Below are 24,357 nucleotides of genomic sequence, written 5' to 3' on the forward strand. Positions count from 1 at the left end.
TTTAGAGGGGCACTTAAACAAATCTTGAATAAAATTTCTCATTACTCTGAAGTTGACATTTTAATAAATATAATGTATTATCACACAATTCTCCTAACACCAAGAACAGTAGAAACTCTTCTCCTTAGACAAAAGTTTGGGTACTTAGGACAATGAGAATTTCAGTTAGCGTTAACTTGTATTTGAAGTCTATTGTTATAAGGAAAGTACGTATGATTACTTAAATAAACTGTAAACATTTCGAATAATTTAATTAAGAACCCGAAAATTAGAAAATAATACAATTTTCTACTCCTCCGACCCTAAATTGACTGTCTACAAATAGAACATTGTCCTTTTTTCCTCAAAATTCGATGTAAATATGTGTATTTTTATGCTATCGGATTCTATTTCACCTCAAAACGTTTTTCTTTTTAAAACAAATGATAAAATTTGAGCGTATTACGATTCGTATTTGTATGAGATTGTGGCATTGAAAATCTCTGCGAAATGAATGCTTAGATAGAATATACAGAAGCAATTTGAGAAAAGAAAATATCTGGTATTTTTGTTATGTCTCTAAGTGTCCACAGCGAAATAATTCCTTTCAACATACATTTTAGATAAGGAGCCCTCGAAGATAAAATAAAATATTGTCTCTGATGAGAAATCATGTATCAAGTCACAGGTGTTGTCGGATTTTCACTAAAAAGGATTTCCAAGGAAACCGTCTTTCCTTTGCGAAATCTCAATTTTCTGTTGAACAGGTGTGGGTTAGCGCTCAAAGGACCTCTCTTTGTTTAGATCCATTTTGGAAGTGTTAAAAATGAATTCACCATGTATATTTATGTTAACATGCCTTCTCAAGAGAACTCGATATCCTTAAAATAATAAAATTACAGAGTAGCTTTAATTAACCGTAATACTAGCTTTTTTCAGTAAAGATATTTGATAATATTTCCTTCTTGTGAAAATGATTGTGTAAATTACGATACAAATTTTCTTTGGTACAATAAAATAACCCATCTTGAAATATTCCTTAAGTAAAACTATCGTATTGATTTTAAAAGCGAGTTTTCCGTAAAGCGATACAAAAGATAATCGCTCTTTATGGATACTTTGTCTACTAGATAAAATATGTAAATTTAAATTGAACAGCTCAGAAAATATTCACGGTATTTAAGTGACAAAATGACAAGCTCCGAGTGTTTTAATTGATTTTCGTTGCATTTTAAATATTATTTAAGACTTGAATCTACTTGAGTGATAGCATTCGATGGTTAATAAAATAATAAGTTTAATTTAACCATGAAACATAATTGACACTGAATCAAAATGGGTAAAAATTAATTTGAGTTAAATTGGCGCAGTTTGTCATCATTAATTTATTTTGTTCAATATCGCATCACCGATCCATACTAATATTATAAATGCAAAATTGTGTTTATCTGATTTATTTTTTATTTCCTTCACGTCGCAACAGAGCAACAGAGAAAACTAACAAGTGTTACATACTATTTTTCTTTCTCGAAAAAAGTATCACTTCCTTAGGAAAATTATTGTTGGAAAACAATTAACGTATAAACAGAATAATGATGCTACATTGCCATAAAATAACGGATTGTCATAGTTTTTGCATAGTAATAGTTGTAGGACTGGCAATCGGTACAGGGTACTTTTAATACCAAAAACAAATTTTCGTTTCAATAATTTTCAATAATCTTTGTTTTTGGTAAGAGTCACGGATATGTTTCATTGGTAAAAGTCTTGTTAAACAACTAAACTAATTCATCAAAAAAGGATAATTTTATAACTCTCTCAAAGCGAAAATTGAAAAATTAAAACAGTAATTTCCTAAAAATTAGACACATTTAAAAATATTTGGTTTAACCGCAAAATAGCTTTATAACTAATATAATATTACTTATACACACTTCTTTGAATGCAGTAATTTTTAAACAGAGCTACTGCTTTGAAGAGTTAAAAGAAAAAAGAGAAAAACACCATTCGCAAAGTACCCTTTTAATTTCTATCCACAATTATGCAGAAAACCACCAGCCCTTGTAAAACTCTGATGTATTGAACATATTATTTTATATTTATATTGGGCTACTTAAGAAAGAACTTCATCCCTACGGGAAAATGGATACAAAAAATGTTTTCTTGCGCGCGGTAAACATAAAAACATTAAATAATACGGCAAAGTTTCTTGAAAACAAACGAAAAAAAAAAGAAAACTATTTTAATAAAAACGCACTTCTTTGATCGACGTCACTGGTTTACATGCACCAACCAATGATATGAGAGCTGTGAAGGATATTTGGTTTGCGTATCGTTAATAAACCCATCGAAATAACTGACAAAGAAGAGCCTCTGACGTCACACGCGAAGTTATTAAAATAATACAAAACTCTTAAAAATCATAGAGCTAATAATACGGTCGATAAAATCAAACTTATATATTTTGGCTGAGTTCTATCTATTAACAAATATACTGCTTTTTTTAAAAACACTGAACTTTCCCATTGTAAAAATGACGTAATTGATTTGATATAATAACTTAGAAACATAATTTTATTTTATGTGATTTTTTAAGTCTGCTGATACACATCCTTAAATCAGCATGTTGCAGAAAACAGCCAGGTATAATATTGAATGATGCCTCATTCGGAATTTTAATGTATGAGATGACATTCTGTTTTAAAACATGTTTTTTTACTACAGGTGCTTTTAAATGACTGCATTTATAATTTGTCGGCCTCGTGGTATAATGGTCAGAGCGTTTGCTTATTATTTAAGAGGTCTCGGGTTCGATTCCCGGCATGGTTAATTTGAAATATTTTTTTAAAAGGGTGTTTTTACACTGGAATATGTAAAAACAGTCCCTGGACGGGTACCTGAAGCATAAGAGTGATCATTTTACCTTCGTGTAAAAAAATTTATCAAGATACGCTGTGATTGTTTTACCAATGCAGTGCCCTATGCACTATTAGGTCGGAAAGGGAACGATGATGATGATAAATTAATAAAATTAAAATGCTTATTTATTCATCTACTTCAATTTGTTTAAGAGAACTAGATTTCTGGAGGCATTACTTTTCCCATCAGCATCTATACAACTAGATTTTTCTAGTGCCATGGGTGTTTTCAGCAAATTGAAAAATGCCGTTTTTGTGATGAACACTATTTTCAGAACACGATAATACTGTTTTTTCTATGAAATAGGCCTAGCTGTTTTTAACAGAATATAGAATTGACTTTACTGCATCCGATAACACCAATATTAATTAATTTATAATTGTGGACTGGGCACTCTCTGCGAAACAACATCAAATTCTTCCTTCTTCTCTTACTCATATAGTGCCCATGGAACTCGACTGAAAAATCATCAGCCATCCGCCACCAAAGATGTTTCTACATTATCTCTGTTTAAATCAGGCCTGAAGAATAATGTCCTTTCTCTTTCTTAATCTCTCATTTTTTTCTATCTCTGAATTTTTCTTTCCCACTGAGGAATAGTACCGATATAAATGTATTTTTATACTAATATTACAAATTCGTAAATGAGCATCTATTTTTTTTTTCGCCAACGTTTTGAAACTTTAATGATGCAAATAACACCATTTACTTAATAAGTTCGTTGGGAGAAATTGCCATTATTTAGCAAGTCTGCCAATGTACAAGAAGATAAATAAATAAAAATAATGGGCATCAGTTTGCCTATTTGAGACCTTACTGTAACACCAGTTAAAAAAAAAGTTTCAAAAAATAAATAATAAAACATAAACCATCAGTGATTTTCATATTTCCTTTTTAAATGTTATTATGTTGACTTTGTTAAATAACTAATTTAAGGCATGTTTCACTTTTTGTAAAATGTTTCCCTTGGCACAGGAAAGAGTAAAGAAACATTATTATGTATAAAAAAAGAAAACAAACCAATTAATAAATAAACACGTAAAAATGTTTTCCATCGCTGTTGTGATAACACAAATAAAATATACCTACCAAATCTAAATTTAAGAAATTAACATACACATTTTGCTTGGTTTTAGACAAAGGGTTGTCGGTTAATAAAGATGTGAGGGCAAAAAGTGCGTGTAGAGTACATGTCTTACCTTGTTTGTCCAGTAATGTGCAGTAGATTGGAATGGCGAGGTGACAGCAGACCGCTATAATCCACGTAATGAACGCCACACAGAAATGTGTGTTTGTTTTCTTCATGGTCCTTGAATTTCAGCCAACCTTAATTCACAATCACTTAACTACGTGTCACACATCCTTTTAACAACTTCACATAACGTTAAACTTTATTTACGAGTACTAGAGCGAATTTACGACCATGTTTTTATTAAAACTTCAAGTTTACATTTTAAATTATTCATCTTGAACAGAACAGACTGTGAATTTTTTAGAAACTGAAACATTCTGTATTATGATTAAATTATAAAGAAGTTTTGTTATCGTGTTACAACTTGGAAAGCCTAAAACAAATTTTGCTTTATCAATGGAGAATTTCGACCTTTAAAGTTTTTGATTTCCTTTTGAAATATGAAGATTTAACGAAAGTTACTTGTGAAACAAGCACTTGAAATGTAAAAAAACGATACCTTAAAATATTTTTTTTAGGCCTTTTTAACTAAAGAGTATTTTGAATCTTTTAACGTATACAACAAATCAATAGAAAGCAATACCTCGAATTAGCCTGTTTTAACTCTTTGGTTTATTTTTTCTTCAAAATAGATACTTAAAGTATTCATTTTGAAAGTCAGTTGTTTTAAATATAAACTTAAAAATATAAGAAAACCGATGAAGTACAATACATTTGCCCATCGTGTATGAGATCCCGGATTTGATTCCCAGCAAAACGCAAAATATTATTTAATAGGTGGATTTCTTTCTAAATTTTATAGTCAACGGACTGGCTGAACTGATGACCAATAATTTTCTTTTTATATATATTCCAAATCATCTCAGACACGCAGCAATTAGAAAATTTATATTATTACTAATTGAAATGGCATTCACGTTTTTATCATTAGGGTTACACAGTTTTATTATTTTACCAAAACACTCCTATAGTTTCAGGGGAGCATTGACTTATGCATTATTGAGTAAGATTGAAGAAATTTTGTTGTAAAAAGCACATTTTATATATATTGAATTAAAAATCATTTAAGTATCATAACGCCCAGCTCCCGTGCTCGTCTAGAAAATAATAGATAATTAGCGGAAAAATGTATGGCAACCGTATAAAGGATCGAAAACTGTATTATCTAATCTAATAATTATTTTCGGAATACGGATAAAAACCATCTGTTCTTGTGTTTAAAACATCCGAACGCAAATTTATAATGAACCTCTATCCCTCGAGCCGATAAAGAGCTAATTTAAAATCGAATAACAGATGCAGACTGAAAGGGTGCTTTTATATTTCCCTTAGCTAAAAACAAACCCTCTCCAAAACAAAGCAAATATTTCCTCAGCCTTTGCTCGACGAGATAGCAATCTATGTGAGATTAACTGAAAAGTTTCCGGCGTGAAAAGCGATATTATCGCAACTCTGGAGCGATGTTTACCTTCTCATAGGCTGGAGAGCTATCCCGCTTTACTTTGCTAATGCTTTGAAAGAATCAGCCGTGGATGCAAATAACAGTAACACCAAAATTGGCAAGGAAAAGTCATTCTTTCATTGTTTTTTTATTTTATATTTGAAAAAATACTATCGAATTTCATGTAATAATTTTACATTAAAAAGGATTGAAATATAATCATTGTAATCATAAAACTGAAATAATAATTTTAACGTCCATTTTTGCGTGACAAAAATAAGTATTTATTCCATCTGCCAGTCTGTAGCACTTACTATACACAAAACTCTTTACTCTATCGTTCTTGCTCAAACTATAATACTTTTTTTTTTATCTATCGAAATATTTAACATGCCCCTTAATTTATCAAAACAGAAATCAAGACTCATGCTTTCTGACTGCGATGACGCTCCCACTTGCTATTGAATAATGCTCATGCTTAACACACACCTGAAAACTTACTCCCACACAAATACACACCTTGACAACAAGACACTTACTCTCATACAAATACACGCAAACACGCCACCAACAAACTACCACATTTTTTTAAGTATAATTTTTATGTGGAAACTACGCTGGTCTGTTTTTAAATCGTATCTTTATTATGTTATTTAATCATTATTGACTGTTTGTTTCTGTAAAATAAACAATCATTATAATGATTGATTCAAAAATAGTGAAAGGACAAAGTAAAAAATGAATAGGCATATAAAATACAATAAGAGTAATGAAAAAATTAACGAAATGAATAAAAAGTAAACAAAGCATTTAAAAACATGCTAAGTTATATAGTATTTTTGAATATACGATACGAATGTTTTTATTCTTTTAACTTTTTTTTTGTAAGAATAAATATTAGCGTTCGAATAATTTAACCAGATATATAAATTTTTCTGGCCATTTTTAACGAGGTGTGAAAAACTTACTATTAGAAAATGGAAATCAAGTTTGGGTAGAGTATGATTCGAACCTCGAACTTCTGATCCGTGAGTCCGAAAAATAAGGTCAACCGGCTGCACATCGATTTATATTTATACTACATATACTAGAATTAAGAGCATGCCACAATATGCGATTTAAGTATATATTTTGGTTTTATATTTAAAAACATTTTTTTTTTAAATTGCAGTCTGAAAAACAAGATCAAAATATGAAAAGATAAAAAATATACGAAAATGTAAAAATCGATTATAACCAAGACTGTATAATACAGATGAGCTTATAATACTTATAATACTTAGTAGCTGCAAGACGTGTTGTAATTTTACTCCTTTTTATTACTCATATTTTTTTATTTTTTAATATCATTAAATTTACTTGTCAATTTTTAAAATGTGTAAATGGGGGCTAAATTTTTAACTCTCTATGCGCTCTGTAGCTGCAAGACGATCTGTAATTCAACTTTTATCTGTTATAATTTTTGATTGATCTTAATTGAAAACAAGGAACTAGAATCCCAACCGTCCATGCGCTCTGTAGCTGCAAGACGTACTGGGATATTTATTAATTGTACAGCGCCCTTGAGGTGATTTTCACAAAAATGGCGCTATATAAATTATCCAACTATATATACATATAGAGGAAAATTTAATCCAAACCTAGAGCCTCTGAATTGAAAAAATATTAACTAATATGGGTTTTAAACTTTTATTTAAAAATGGCATCTTTGAGTAACAGTACTTTTCTTCTCACGTTCAGACTGACATCCCGTAAGCGAGACTATAGCGGAATAGGGGACACTCTGCGATGGTTTATTGGCGCAGTGATAGCGTAATGGCTTTGGATCTTTTGATTTTCCAAATTTCAATGTAAAGTCGATTCTCTTGTTTTTCCACGGTAAGTGAATTCGGCGATATTGATGGATCTAATAACACTTGGAAAATATTGTACTTATTACAGTTCTGACGTTATTTTGACTGAGCGATGTTATTATATTGGGGGGAAATTTCTTTCATTGAAAATAAAGAAACACAAGGCGAGAATTTGTGCTTTGTTTTTCAAACAATGATAAATCCAATAATATTTTAAAGAAATATGTTTGTTGAAACATTACGATTTGGCCTCTGTGGTGTAATTAGTCAATACACCACGGAGGCCGCTGAGTTGAGAAAATGTGGATGTTTAAACATAGGTAGACTGATGCATGTTACCCAGTGTGTAAAGTATTCACTTAAACCAGACACTGACAGGTCATTTGTTATGTAATTACCGAGACTATTTCCTTGACAAAAATGCTTTTCCTCTCCGCTGCAACAATGTTAGATCCTAATAATTTCTTAGGGAGTGAAATCCAGCATTGTCTATTAACATTTGGCCATACTAGAAATATTTTTGGTTAAAATGTTGATGATAAAAAGTTGACAAAAAATGTATGTATGATATATAAACAATATTGATTGACAATTTTAACCACCCAACGATACGTCATAGGCTCTATAAATGCCTTAACTTCTATATCCGTTCTCGAAAATGTTTTTCCTGTTCTGTCTGTTCTCTGTTGCAATAAATTCCAATACTTATAATTCCCTAGAGAGTGAAATCCAAACAAATCTACAATAATTTGGACATATTTAAAACGTGTCTCGAAAAAAATGCATAAGATCTATAATGTATAAAAAATTGATTTAAAACTTGCCTCAAAAATCAAGAAATAACGCCTCTAAGAAACATTAGTATAATGTGATAGTACGCGCTTACTTAAACAATATAAAATAAAATATGTACAGAGCGTTGGAATGTTTAATAAGCTCATGTTAAAACTATACCCCAGCCAGCCAGAAAGCTAAAAGTTCATTATTATATCGTCGTCGCAATGGAAATATCAAACAATGAACGTTTTGATGATGGATTTGTTAAAAGTATTTTTAAAGAAATATCAGTATAATGAGATAGTGCGTAATTAGTTCAAAGTTAATTAATCTTTATTTATATAATTCTTCTGTACGTGTAATGTCACTGAACTTCTCCTAAACGGCTTAACCGATATACGTGCAATTTTCAACGAAATGTAAATATATGCGCTACGCGTTTTAGTGGATATTAAAATTTTCAATCGAATCTGTAAAAAAAAAGTCAGAAGCATAAATCTTTTTTTCATTTACCTACCAGGGTTAAATTCGACGAGAATTCATATCCAAAATAATGGAAAGATGCTTTTGTTTTGAAAAAAAGTTAGTTTTTTAATGTTGATAAACAACATTCGCGTTTTATGGATCCCAATCAGATTCATTCCTTTTAATTTTTTTTCCATGTATTTATTTTTACTGGATTTTTGGTAATACTAAAACAATATTAAATGACATTTAATGCACTTTTGAAAATCATGTATAAAGTGCACCCCTGTTGGTGAAAAGGGCCGAGTTTCACATTTGCCAAAAGAATTCTATTTTTGAAAATGAATAATTTTATATTATTCATTTTCAAATAAAGAATTTAACCAAAAACAAGCACCTAGGTACCTACTTATCAAAAAAAAGTATTTTTCCAAGCTTATAGCAGGCAAGTCAACATTCGGGCAGGACAACGTTTGTTGGGTTCGCTAATATACTATATAAACAATGTGTTAGTGTGTTTAATACGCCTATATTAATAAGCCATATTAGGGCTTAACGCGGACACAGTCTAGAAAGCTATGAGTGATGAATCATCATTGCCCTGCAATATCTGTTATGTGACATTTTAAAATAATTTTGGAGATTAATAAAACAGTGGACGTTTTTATCATGGATTTTTTAATTGTTAACAATTACGAAATTTAATTTGAAGATGTGACGATATGTAAAATAGAATTTAATTTGAAAATGAATAAATAAACAAATGTGTTAGTACCCATTGCCTAAATGTGCTCCTCGTAATGAGTTAAGGTGATAGACTAGGAAACAGCATATTGCTCTGGCAAAAAGTACCTGGTCAGCTCCATGCAAAGGAACTGATAAAATGGTACTAGCAAAGGTTTGCTTTTGACCTAATGAAGCTCAGCCGAAATCAAGTGACGGTTAAACTAAAGCCCTTACAGGGCACTGCAAATTGAACAAACACCTTTCTAGAATATACCTTTATGAAACATTTAGGTGTAGGTTTTGCAGTGCAGGTGAGGAAACACCTGTGCATATTATATGTGAATGGGATGTTTTACATCATAAAAAAAGCCTTATCCTTGGAGGACGACTAATTGAACCTGAAGATGTTAAAGAAGTTGCTCCCGATACTTTACAGATCTGGACTTGGAGGGGGAGATTGAAACAAATGAAAACACTCGCCTCCCACACAGGAGCCAGGCTCTTTATAGATCTGGGCTTGGAGGATGAGAATTATTCACGGGGACCCATCACAATAGATATTTGCAGGTTGCAGTGACATCAAGAGCTTGCATAGCACTTAGTCCTACCTCTAAGAATAAGAAAAAGAATAGTATCTATCGGTAAATCAAGTAAACAGATAAATTACGTTTATTTAAGAAAGTATACTAGAATATTTTATTTTAAACCTTTTAATTACGCACATATGAGCAAAAAATTGTGTTATAAGCTCTGTAAATACCAACATTTACAGATTCGTTTATCTTGGCTGAGCAATGTCCTGACTCAACCGTATCTTTTCGGATATCGACATCTTTAATGTGGGAAAGAAAGTTTAGTAAGGATAGCTTCCTTTTACTCGAATCACTGTGTATATTATTATATGTATTTTTTTCATTTTCAAATTGTATTGCTAATTTTTTTCATGTTATGAACCCCTTGAATATATTTTTGTGTTTGCAAAAGTTGTGTCCTTTTTTTTCAAATTCAAAAAACAAGACCAACAGTAAAAAAAAAATGGTAAAGGTTTAGAGAAACTTTGATGATTTTTAACAAATTTGTCCGATAAGGAAGAAAATATGTTAAAAAAACCGCGTTTTTCATACAAAAAAATACTTTCCATTAAACACGCAACAAACATGTGTCGAAGGATACACTAATTATGCTCTAGTGGTAGATTAATTAATTTATTGTCAATAAGTCCTTTAAGTAGGTATATTAAAATATTGATTCGGCAATACGAAAAAAAGTGTAACAAAAATTTCAATTTTTAAAAATGCTTTAAGGTATCATTTAAAAAAAAAAAAATGCGTTCGGCTCAAAAAAAGTTGTGTTATTTATTTCTATTTTCTTGTATTAAAAATTATTCGTCACTTGGTTGTAAACTTCGTTACAGACGCGTGAGCATTTTTTTCCCTTTTTTTCTGTTTTTTTTCCTCGCGCGCGCAAATCTGTGTAACATTTTTAGGTGCGAAGTTCAATAAATAAGTTGAGCTATATGTCAATTAGATAAAATTCCAATGAAAAACATAAAATCGTTAGTAAATTAATACAACAGTAAAAGAAAATGCTCTTTAATACAAACAGATGGATTTCGTTTAAGTAGATACTAAAATCTGCTTTAAATGGATCCACTTTACTGTATGTCCATAAAGGCTGTTTTGGCCTATTTTATACTAAGGTATTTAAATTTAACAGGTGAATCAAAATGGTATTAAAATGGTCGTAGGTTGGACAATTCAGGACTTAATTGGGGGCCGAACACAATTTGGGCTGATTGCCCGATGAAATGGGTATGGAAACATTTCATTGTACGCCATGTCACAGAAATGGGATACGTCTTGAACATTATTTTACAATATATTTATTATGATTAAGAATATAAAAAAATTAGGATAAAATTTTCGAAAAAGTACAGGATCTGAATTCGTAGGATTATGGAAGTTTTAATTATGATTATTTTGAATTTTGAAATAAGGCACTGCTTGCTTACCACATACCGCACACCGCATCTGAGGACATAAGTCTCTTGGCAGTGCCTACATACACGGAAAATTTGCTCGTTGCCGAACGATAAAAGCTGCCCAAAAGAGCTCTCTGTAAATTGGTAGCCTTAGCATCTTTGTGCCAAAAGAAAATAATCCAGAAGTACATAATATGTACTTCATTGGATTGAGAAAAAAAGATAGAGAATTTTTCACTGACTGAGATTAAATTGATTAGACATTCGACAAAATTATGACAAAGCTTTTTAAAAGCCTTGAATTACTTTTTGGTAGCTACCAGATCTGTATTTTTTTATTTTTTTTATTTTCTTTCATTTCGGTAACATACAGTACAGTTATATAGTTTTATATTTTACACAGTTAGACTTAACTCTAATAAACCAGTGAAGTTCCCATATTATAAAGTTGTTATATGTTAGGTTATTAATTAAAGTACAAAAAAGAGAAGGAAAAAAAACATAAATAGAAGTTGTTTAAAAATCAAAATTAAAGTAAAAAAATTAAGAAAATTTGTAAAAGTAATCCGACATGACCTATAACAGGGCCACGGATAGTAGTGAGAAGCTCTATTCAGTAATCATGGAGAAGAGGAAAGGGACAAGTTCACAGGATGTGTTCAGAATACTGATAAGGAAATTCGCAGCAGCACGAAGGGGAATCAACAATATTGAAAACAGTTTTTATTTTTAAAATTTACTATGACCTGATAAAAACTGCGTAGTCCAGTGATCGGGAGATAACCTAAGAAGATTTTAAGTGCTGACGGATTGAAGGAAAAAAAGAAATGTTACCCTCCCTGAAGGGGAATATTCCCTTGCGATTGAATAGGGCAACATATGTTTATGTGTGCTCTAATAAAAAAAAAGTATTCATTAAGGGGTCGCCACTCAAAGTGTAACCAATTAAATATTCTTTAATTTGTCAATTTTGACTGTGTGAATTAAAAAATTTCACTATATAGTCATAGAATTTCAACTAAAAAAATTATATTGTTCAATGTAGCCACCTTTAGTTCGGATAAAAGCATCGAGTCTTTCCAAAAAGGCTTCACACTGCACAAATGTGGGCTGATAGTAATTTGTCCCATTCTCGGCGATAAGAAATATTTAAGGCGTTGACCGTCTCATATTATTTAGCTGATATTTTGGCCTCTAGAATGGGCCGCAAGGAAAAGTTCATTGTGTTTAAGTCCGGAGATGGAGGCCACTGTTGTGATGAAATGAAGCTGGGAACTTTTTCTTTTAAAAAACGTTGGGTTTCACGGGCTTTATGGGATGGTGCAGAGTCTTGTTGAAACGTCCAATGGTTTCTACTGTATTTTTTACGTGCCTAGGTAACATCACATCATTTTTAATCTTTTTACGGTATTTTGCTGATTTACCTTTACGTTCTGTTCAATGAAAACGAGTGGTGAGCGTCCTGTGGCAGTTACCGTGGCCCAAACCATCACTGATTCAAGCGCTTGCTTTCACAGACAAATTCGCCGGTCTAAATTGTTTTTTAATTAGCACTGTAACTATACAGGATCGTTGTGTTTGTTTACATATTGCTGAACCATAAAAAAGTTTTCAATAGAAAATACCAAATTTTCTAGCCTGCCACCAACGTGCATGTGTTTTAACACCTTAGCTCTTGCTAGGTGAACTGCCCTTTGTGCAAGCGTTGAATCTTGCACTTTTTGTATTTTTTAGGGTTTTAATTGTAGTTCATTTTTTAATATACGTCCTATGCTACGAGCAGGCACATTGAGATTTTTCGCCAATCGAACTGCACTTTGTCGTGAATTACGTAGATTACAGCCTTCACCTTTCGAACCATTTCTGTCGACGTAACTGTTTTTGCTTTTGTATGCTACCAGTATGTATCGTGAAATGGTACGATACACAAATATTTTGTTAACATGCAAATGTCGTAGCTCATAAATTATGGCTGGATGCAATTTTCAAATACAGAGCCATAACTTTGTTGTGTTTAAATTCCATTTTGATAACTTTTTTTAACTGTGACGTAAAACATTATGCTTAGGTAGAATTATTAACAATATAACAGACTAACATGTGTCAAAACATGAGCGCACTGTTATTAGACGTTTGGTTGCTACAGCAGCGTGAATTTGGTAACACTTCTAGCGCCTACCCCTGCTTATTTAATTTATAAGTTGTTTAACACATATTTTTTAACCTTCTGTTTGAATTTTGTTTTTTTTTTTTGAATAAATGTTTATTTCTATATAATAACATTTTTAACTGCATTTTAATATAAAATTGGCAGAGTAATGAATGTTACATACCAAGAAAAGTGATCAACATTAACCATCATGTGGATTATCATCAGTCATGTAAATGCTAAGACATTTCCTTCATAAAAATATTTTTGGTTTCTTTTTTCATATCAGTCAATTTATACAATATCCTTTCTAGGAACTGTTAGTATATAGCTTATGCTATTCAATCACATTTCGTAAGTCCTGTAAATGCCATGAATTTGAGAATTTTGTCTGAAAAATGTTTTCTATCACTATTGTAATATTAGTCAATTTATTAAACTTCCTTTCTCGGAACTGTTAGTACTTATGTAGTGTCGTATATGTTTATGTCGCGAATCTGGGGCCAGGCCCAGTTGTGTACTGCAAACCAGTTTGCTTATAAAATAATTCAACTTGACACTGGCTAAATCATACAATTTAATATGTAACACAATTTGATTAAAAAATTGAAATTACGTATTTTACTCACTCTACGCCAACTTGATTCCCATTTTCTAATAGTGAGTTATTTACAACTCGTTGAAAATGGCCCTCAGAATGAAATATTTGTGTAAATCATAAGAACGCAAATATTTCTTATCAATTAAAAAAAAGGAAAAAATATTTAGAAGAAAATGTACCAAAATAGATAAAAAAGGCAACGGGATAAAAATGTTTGAGGGTCCCTTCCTTCCTCCCAAAAAAAGTTATACAAGCGATAGTTAGGGAAATTTCTGTTTAATACATATCTAAAAATGACAAAACAATTGAAGGGACCAAAATAATAAAAAATCTGGAATTTCAAAAGTTTCCTATAAAACCCCGCAATTTCTTGTCACCGTGTGTATTGAAAGTGGGTTCCCTGGGCGATTCAATCAGATTACCGCGAGAGAAACGGGTTAAATTGATTAATTTTTGTTTTGTTTTACGCAGCTACAAATGCCTGGAACTGAATAAGTATTCTTGGATATGAAATTATTATTGATCCAACTAACAAATTGTTTCTACCCTTTTGCGGCATAATTGCGTAAAGATGGTAACACCTTATTCAAACTTAACAAATAAACGCTAATTGGAAAGTAAACAAAAGTTGCTTTCATGTTGAAGTGTTAAAAGTAATTAAATTACTTTCAATTATCAGATAGATTTAAAAAGTAAAACTTGATACATTAGTAATGAAGATATTATCAAATTCAAAATTCTTTTTATGAATTATTAAATCTGGAAATATTACTTTTTATCATGTCTGTTTCGTTATTAGTGACAAATTATTATTTAAAGTAATTTTATTTTATTTTTATTTAATTATTTATGTAAGCAGGTTATTTAACAAGATACAAAAATATTCCTGACATGTTTGACATGAAATATTTACTTTTGAAAACATGTGTTCTTACATTTGAATATTTCATAGTCGCTGGACTGGCACTCAAAGCATAAAATTGAACATCTTACCTTATATGTGTCGTTTTTATAAAAATTTGAGATTTTAATTTTTGATATTGTTTAATATTGTGCATGTTTCCACTTTCCATTATGTTATATTCCAACTCAAAACAGACCTTTTGGTCTTATAGCGTTAGGGATACGTTATTATTATTTTTTGGATACGTTTTGGAACCTAAGTTATACAAATTACAGATATGTTTTATTGTTTTGTTTCAAGAAATTGTCATTTGACAATAAACCCGCCAATGTACAAATACATATTATGTACATGAAGGAAGAAAAATTACGGATCAGTTTTTCTTAAAAAATAATTCAGGTAAAATAATTTAAGTACATAACTTATATATTTAAATTTAAAAAAATATATTGTTATTATATTTATTCAACTTGTTGTTTGATATTTTTATACGGAGAAGTTTGTTTTTATGAATTCCTCAAACTTTTCTGGACTTAAAAAGCATTTTTCTTAATAATTCATTTAGCGAAATATGTTAAAAACTAGAGCAACCTGTAAAGAGAATACTAAACTTCAGTCTCACATTAAAAAATCAAACTTAACAATAATTAAATTAATTTTATTTAGTCGGTCAAAGTAGGGAAAAAAACCCTAGGCATAATTTTTACATCCAAATGAAATAGATTTTTAATAAAATAAATAATAATTTTTTTATCCTTATACCAACATGAGTAGAAGGGAAAACTTATACATTTTAAAAGGTATCGGATATTACCTATACGGTATGATTTTTTATTGAATTTAGCCACAAATTGCGTTTCACGGTAGGTCGAAGCTTGTAATGGCTTAGTTTAGAAGAGTTACAAGGTAATTTATTTTAATACCCTTCGTCTGTTCATAAAAATACCCTTCTGAAGTCTGAATAAATTATGGTAGTTTTCTAAATTCTCAAGGTTTACACCAACACAGACATTTGAAATAAAAAAGGAGTTTTTTTATCATCAGTGTAATTATTACATTAATTTATTTTTTTAAAAGCTGGATTAAAAGATCATTTAAATAATTTAATCAATTGTTAAGAAAATTAATTAAGTCGTTAAATTACAACATAGAATATCAAAGATAATATTTAGGAATGTTGTTTTTTGAAAATTCCGTACAAATGAGGTTCATGTTTTTTTATGGTTTAAAGATAAACGTACGAAGAGATGATTGGAAGAATAAAGTTTATCGAGTCGGTTCATTTTCGAAGTTATTATAAAATATTACCAGCCAGAACGTAATTTAGAATCGTGACGTAAGATGTTATTTCAACACTTTATGAGGGCCTAAGTGCTATCAATTCGGATATTATTTGCACCATAACGATTCCAATAGGTAATAGGTACCGGAATTGCTGTGTCACACTCACTTTTACGTTGTCGGAATAATAAAGAATCCGGAAAGAATTGAGTTATAGATGAAAACCGTAAAATACGCCGAGGGTTAGTTTTTGTAGCGCCCGATCGTTTAGTGCCTAGGATCATCTTTAACGCCAAAAATCTGAATAATATTTCCACATGCGTGAGGAATATTTCAGATACAGACTCGAACCGGCGCTATCGCATTATGGAGACCATTTATCATAGTCGTTCTGTTTCTGATACTCTCACTCCCCTACACATCACACCATGAGTCTCGGCCCTCGATCACGAAGTGACGGTAAGCTATTTACCGATGTTTGTGTATACACTTAACTCGAATTCCCACCCAGAAATTAAAATGTATTTCAATGCTTAAATTTGTGAATACAAAATTTATATTTGTGGCACTAACTATGTGGTAATTCATAAAAATGAAATAAAAATAAAACAACTTTTTATATACGTATATAAATAGTATGTTTTCATGAATGTAACCAAAACAAGATAAAAAATAAAACATAGTTTTGTGAAAATTTCAATTCATATCTACAAAAAATCAATTAAAAATACCTATTGAAATGAAGATCTAAAAAGTGTAAATAAAATAAGAAACGAATAAAAGATAATTTAAAAAATAAAGTATTAAGAATGTGTATAATGAAAGACAAAAATACTGAGTTAATTGAATGTTGTACAAAAATAATAAATCAGTATGGAAACGTTTTGTCTACTAATCACTTTCGTAATAAAAACATAATTTTATTTTTATTATGACTTGTTTTTATGTCAAGTGGCAATATATTTAATACTTTTGAAACAATATAATCCAACGTACGTTGTCCATATGTATTTTTAAATTTTGGTTCAACTAGGCCATCAACAGATGTAAATCTTGTTCGATAGCTGTGTTCTAATTTATTTTTATGCATCGAGCTGAAGATCTGTTGGACAAAAATTTTGCTCCATAAAATACTCTTAACTAGTAAAACATTTAATTATTTATACATTTATGAAGTATTACGTCTCTGATTGTATACATTAGTTGGTGCAATCAATTTGATAAGTGCATTTTGAACATTTTGTACATATTAAATGTTTGTTGCACAATAATGTCCCCACGCGGCGATCTCGTATCTTATTATAGATTCTCCCAAAGACAAATATACTAATCTTAGCGTAGAGAGAGAAACTAAAAACATTAATTTGTGCAGTTGGCTAACTACCGATCTTAACCGTTTGCATATTTTTATAACACGAATATTCCACTTAAAAAGACAATCAATAGTATTACCTAAATAAACATATTCGTCCACAATGTCTACTTTATCACATAAGCAAATTCTATCAAAGTGAGAGATATGAAAGCATTCAAAATTGTAAGTTTTTACAATAGGTAACATATTTATTTTGGCGTGTGGCGATTTAGCATACATTCATTGCCCTTTTCTGGCATTCGTGAAGAAACTTGCATCATAGCACAAAATTTGAAAGATATTAAAGTCATTCTGCAACTTTTTAGTATGTTAATAAATATCACTCTGCAAAACAGCTAGATATTGTGCAAGATACTGTATTTGCTTTAAAAAAAATACAAAAAATTAGTCAAATATGTATTTTTCTTCATTATTTTACAAAAAATTGTCGATAAGTCATAGCATTTTTTACACACAGCATAATTATCACCAGCAGCTTAGGCAACTTTATTCTCTCAGCTGAATGCGAACAGAAAGAGATTTCGAAAATCCTCATTTTCGTCTACTTTATATTATATTTTGAAGGCTTCTAACCAAATAAAACAATATTACTTTTATAAAACATACTAATTTCTTTTGAATGACGGATAACTTTAACTTTGGGTACTTATTTTTAAATTTAAAAAAAAACGGACAAAACTTATGTCAACAACTAATATTAAGTCAAAAACACTAGTTTAGTATTCTAGTTGTATTCCACATACTGAACAGTATTCTTCATTCTGCATTTAGACGAAAACAATAGATTAATGTCATTCATTCGGAAAAATAATTCGAAACAAGAAATTTTTAAGATTTTCATTGTCGTCCAGGTACAAAATGATTTTTTTGGAGTTTTCTTAGCACGACACACTACACGGTAGCCCATAAAACGGATTTGTCTTTTAAAAAGCCCAATTTAGTACTAAAAAAATCTTTTTTTTTTATTTGGTACAATATACTACCGATTATGTCATCAACAAACTTAATTTAAACTATAAAATAGGCGTTACCTTTATCGACAAACATCGGAAATATTTTAGTGACTCATTGCAATAAGGGTTTGGTTCTGGGTATACCGCATTCAATACACCGAGTGCTAGGATCTAAGGCGTAAGATTGCCCAATACGAAGCAGATTTATAAAGTTATAACGCATTCTTTTCTAGATTCAAAATTATTCGGTCTACTGAATTCTGAAAGGTTATTTTTTCTGTTTGATTGTTTTCAACGAGTTAATGAAAAGTACGTAAACTCTAAAAATGTTGTGTTCTTAAAAAATAATGTTCTGTACAAGTGAATTTGTATTAATCTACGAGCTGAACCTGCAAACGTTTTGTTGTAGATTTGCGTACTTACTTATATACATATAAAATGAACGCAATTGAAAATTTATGGAATTAAGTTAAAGTTAATTAAGTGTTTAAGTTAAATTAACTTATATCTAGCAATAGCAAAGCATTGCCGGGTTCAACTCGTAGATAAAATTCAATTGTACAAAACATTATTAAGCATTAAGCATTTTATTATTCTACGAGCTAAACCCGGCAATGCTTTGCTATTACTAGGTTTGAGTATATACTCATACATAGATTCATTAACACATTCGAAAATTTATGGAATTACGCTAAAGGGAAGTATTTAAGTAAAATTAACGTAGAACCTTAATTTTACCTTATCATATTAACATGTTCGGTGTTCTCAAATAAAATTATCAACCTGTTAGTACACAAAGACGCACCTGGAACCCTCTAAAATTATGACACTTAACTGTTCATTCGTTTTTTAACCACCAGCCTGGTTTTGACGTGAGCTTGACATTTAATTCGAAATCAAAATGCTTGGTTGGGTCGAAGAAGCGTGTTATAACTGTACTGATAAACTTAAAAACGATGATGTAACTTTTTATTGGTACTTAGGTACTTGTTTATGATTGGATTCCAGAACTTAAAATAATTCATTTCAAATATTGTACTTAAGTAGGTACCTAAGTACTTGTTTATGGTTGAATTTCAAAACTTTAAATGATTAACTTTCAAATATATAATTTTTTTTGAAAATACCAATCTCTGATCTTCACACCAACAGGGAGTGCATTTAATTTAGGAATGCTATTTTCAAAAATGTATCGAATGTCAGTTTATATTATTATAGTATTACTAAAAATCTAGTAAAAAGAAATAAACGGGTTAAGGAATTTATGGAAATAATCTGATTGGCATCCATGAAAACAAAATTTGTTTGTAAACATTCAAAAACAAATTTTTTTAAACACAAAAAAATTACATCCTTACATTTTTTTTATGCGCATTCTCGGTGAATGCAGCCATGGTGAACGACGAAAAAAACTTTTTCGCTCCTAACTTTTTTACTTAATCAATAGTTATTTCATTTGGGAAATCAACAGTTCTACATACATATTTATAGTAAACAAACAGATATAGTGTATAAACTCAGAACTAATAACAGATTTCCACATAGTTTACAAAGTTAGTAAATAAAATATATTACATATCAAATAAATACATATAATTTATACATGTCAAAATGTTATTTGCATGTACTCAATAATCAAATATTTTTTAAATATTTATTTTAAGAACATTAAGTTAGTGTTATAAATATGCTTATGGCAAAGATCTACATTACGCTGAAAAACGCACGTAAATCGGTCGAGGACACACATACGAACATTGTCTTTTATATATAAAAATTAGATTACACACTGTATGAAAACATATAGTACACACACTATTCTTTTTTTTTAAATAGGAGTTGTAGTATTATTGACTTTGCTTATTATATACAAGGTTTATATTTCACAAGTGTATTTTATTTCCTGGCTATCTATTTTTCGAGGAAATGTCGGCTGTGGTCCTTTATAGGAACTTCTCCGCATTTCCCTCATGTACACACACCTTAGGTAACCCGAAGAAAGGATCACCTGATAATCACTGTCTATTCATTTTATAAAAATAATATGTTTGTCTTAGGGTACTTGATATTTTGTCATTTTCGAAAATCTCAATGGACAAAATATTTCATTAAAACTTATATAATATACCTAAATATGTGACATAATTTTTCTCATGTTTCAAGGTTGCCTTAAAGATTAAAAAAAGTTGTGAGAATGTTCGTCATAATTGCCAAGATATTAATTATTTAAGTCCAATTTATAATGCCGGTTACATCACAGGAACAAACAAGTTAATTAAAAACATCTTTAACTATGTAAAATAATCCAATGCCGTTAAAAAAATATAATTAACAATTTATAGTGGATGTGCAAAAGTAAGTAAAAAATATAAAAAAATCATATAAAAATACTAATATCAGTATTTAATAATTTCTTAATTTTTTAATTAATTCCTAATTATTTACATTTAAAACATAAAATTGTTAAGTGAACTAATCGCAATTATGTTAAGTATTCTTTTTGCGTCCGAACTGATGAAAATACGGTTTTGACTGTAAATTGAACCAAAATACTAATCGAATGTTTTCGACTCGATGGTCTTCCTGAAGTTAAAATCCATCAAATTAATTCGATTGGAGATAGAATCCTCATAGTGTAAAAGTTGACGTGTTCGCCATCTATGCTTGAAGCCCTTGGTTCTATTTCTAGAAAGGTGGACGTAAAATATTGGTTTTAAAAATGGTTCTAAACCTACTACAGTATAACGACATTGTGAAATATGAGTAAGATAATCTTATAATTATTGCTAGTCTGGATGAAAAGATGAAATCTATTTGTAACATAGATCTGATCTTAATCAGAAAAAAAATTCAAAGCCTTTAAACGACTTTTGGGATCTTCGGTGTCATGGTGGGAGTGGTTGAGGGGTGCGACAAATTAACCTAAGCACATTGTTCCTGTGGGGGCAGAGTGCGTACGCTGTAGGATTGTTTGACCTTAGTGGAGGCGAAATGTTATTGCCAATGGCTCGTTTGACATGGGGATATTACACCTGTCTGAGAATGGTAATTGGAAAGACCTCATCCCAATCCAATCCAGTATATGAGGTTAGAATTTTGGACGATAGATGGCACAGTTTCTCGTTTCAAACAAGCTAGACACTAGAAATTCACTTCTGAATTGTTGAACGATAACGTCATGGAAATATTCCCAGATAATAAGCGAGTCAAAATCATGCTTAATTCGGATGACTTATACAAGCAATGACCTCAGGTGAATCCAAAAGTATAAATACTTTTTGAGATTGGAATTTGCTTTTATTCTGTTGTTGTCGAGCTACAATCAAAGTTGCAATGTCAAGTGATTGTTTTTGGTTCTGAAAAAAAAAGTTTCTTCGAAAGGTATGTCGTATATTTTTATTTTCAAATAAACGTTAATTTATTTTTTATATTTTTATTTATTAATTACATTATACATTTATTTGTTAAGGACAGAGACACAGTTTAAAGCGACACAATAAGGTACGACCCATGTCTGTGAACTTGCTCCAACTCGCTAGAAAATCCGTGTTGGGTCGGGGCACTTATAATGCATTCATAACCATACATTCACACACATATATACATATATATTCGCACATACATATTTATATTATATTTAATACATACATATACATATATATTATGTTTAAGTTTATACACATCATTGATACCTTATACATTACTACATTTTACATTTATTAATACACATTAATCATTTACCATTTAGTCCACATTTGATCGCAGAAATCCATTCCCGTTCGAGCAAACCAGTTACTCAAACCAGATTTAAATTTCGAAAATGACTCAGATTCCTTTGTTACCTGATCTAGTAAATTAAAATTTTGGACCTACCACAGAGAAATGTCTTGTGAATTGTGCTATGTGTTCATTTAAAAAAATTATTTACAATTTCGTAGTTTTACGGTAAGAAAAGTTCTTGAGAGTTTGAAACGAATTCGCCAAAACATGCTTTGATAATTTTATTTGGATATATAAAATAACTAATGCCACACATGGTTTTTGTCGTAATTTATTGGATTATATTTTCATACACGTACACAATTTACATGCAAGATATTTTCTTAATATGGAAGAGTTTATCAATGCAAGATACGTTTCTATAAGTAAAAATTGGCGTGATGAATAAATTTGAACGAAAAAATCTATTATTTTACTCTACTTTACTTTTTTCATTAATTCTCATGCAACAGAATATTTTCATAATTTAATCAGTGCATGTTTGTCCTAATCAGTGCACGTGCTTATTAAAATGCATGTCATGTAAGTTTTATATTTTTGTGCAACAACTATGGTGAAGGTGTAGAGTAGGTTTTGTATGTTGGTTTTTATGTTGGTTTGATTGGTGTCCTGACGAAGAGACGGGTACTTCTCGAAACTGGTAGACATAGTAAATTCGGTAAATAGTTATTTATAAATATTAAATAACATTTAGTAAAATGTGTGACCACAAAGTTAATGCTTTGAATATTAGTAAAAATATACATTTTTTTACTTAGTTTAATAGTCTATTAACAAATGCATAAATAATGAACTTCCTCATTGCTAACCTGCATTGCTTTATCATCTTTGCTTTATTATTCGCTTTATTATTATGTTAATAAGCTACGGTGACTTTAACCCAACTGGAACTTCAAACCTGATAAGAATTTTTCTTGGAACAACTCCACAAAAAAGATTATAAACGACGTCACTGGAATCTCAGGTCAGTCCTTTAATTTGTTTTTTAGAAAATAATATTTTTGTGCTCGATGGCAGTTGGCGATTTTTATTTTTTTAAAAATTAAATACGCGTCCCATCGTACCGCAACAAGTAGAATTCACATTTAACCGAACTATTAACACGTTGGAGTTCTAGTGCCAACTCTAATGTATGGGAGCGAAGTATGGAATTGGCAAAATGATGATGAAAGTAGGTTGAATGCTGTCGAAATGCGATCCTTCAGGCGAATGTTTAGTAAAACAATGTATGATGTATGCACACATGTCGAGATCCGTAAAGTGTGTAAGGCTGAGACATGCATTATCGACAGAATCAAGAAAGGGGTGCTGCATTGGTTTGGACATGTAGAGCGAATGGACAGCCAAAGAACGACTAAAATTATCTACAATGTGAATGTTGATGGGTGCAGAAAACGAAGAAGACCGAGAAAGACATGGCACGATCGAATCCATCAAATACTTGAAGATGGACATGTCAAACGTAGAAATAATCGGCGTGCGTGCATTAGAAGATGTATGAATGTAGAGGCGGCTAGGTCTGTATGCCAAGATATAGTGATATGGCGTTCTATACTCTCTGCCTACCCCTTTATTTGATAAAAATCACTAGAAAAAATGTATGTGGAGAAGTAAATTTATTGAAAAGTGTGGCTGAAAGATAGTCCACAGTGCTAAGACAGTGCCAAACAAACTATGGGTGTGAATATTGATGTTATGATGATGATAGTATACATAACGAAATGATATTAATAAATGTCCGAATCGTGGGGTAGAGCTCAGCGCATTTGCCTGCACGCTTGTGCTCTTGCGCAAAATCCTTAGATCTGTCAAAACTGGTGGACATATAATTTATTTTTGAGAAAGTAATTTTTCATTTCAAAATTTCATAATGGATAATGCTGATCTTACTTTCATGTATCGATGATTTAGTTGGGCTGCAATTGATGTACAAATTGTAGCGCCTTATGCACTATTGGGTTTGGATAATGGAATGATGATG

This window comes from Micrasema longulum, unplaced genomic scaffold, assembly GCF_059751315.1.
Source record: "Micrasema longulum isolate JH-2025_06_02 unplaced genomic scaffold, ASM5975131v1 h1tg000597l, whole genome shotgun sequence".
In the NCBI taxonomy this organism is placed as follows: Eukaryota; Metazoa; Arthropoda; class Insecta; order Trichoptera; family Brachycentridae; genus Micrasema; species Micrasema longulum.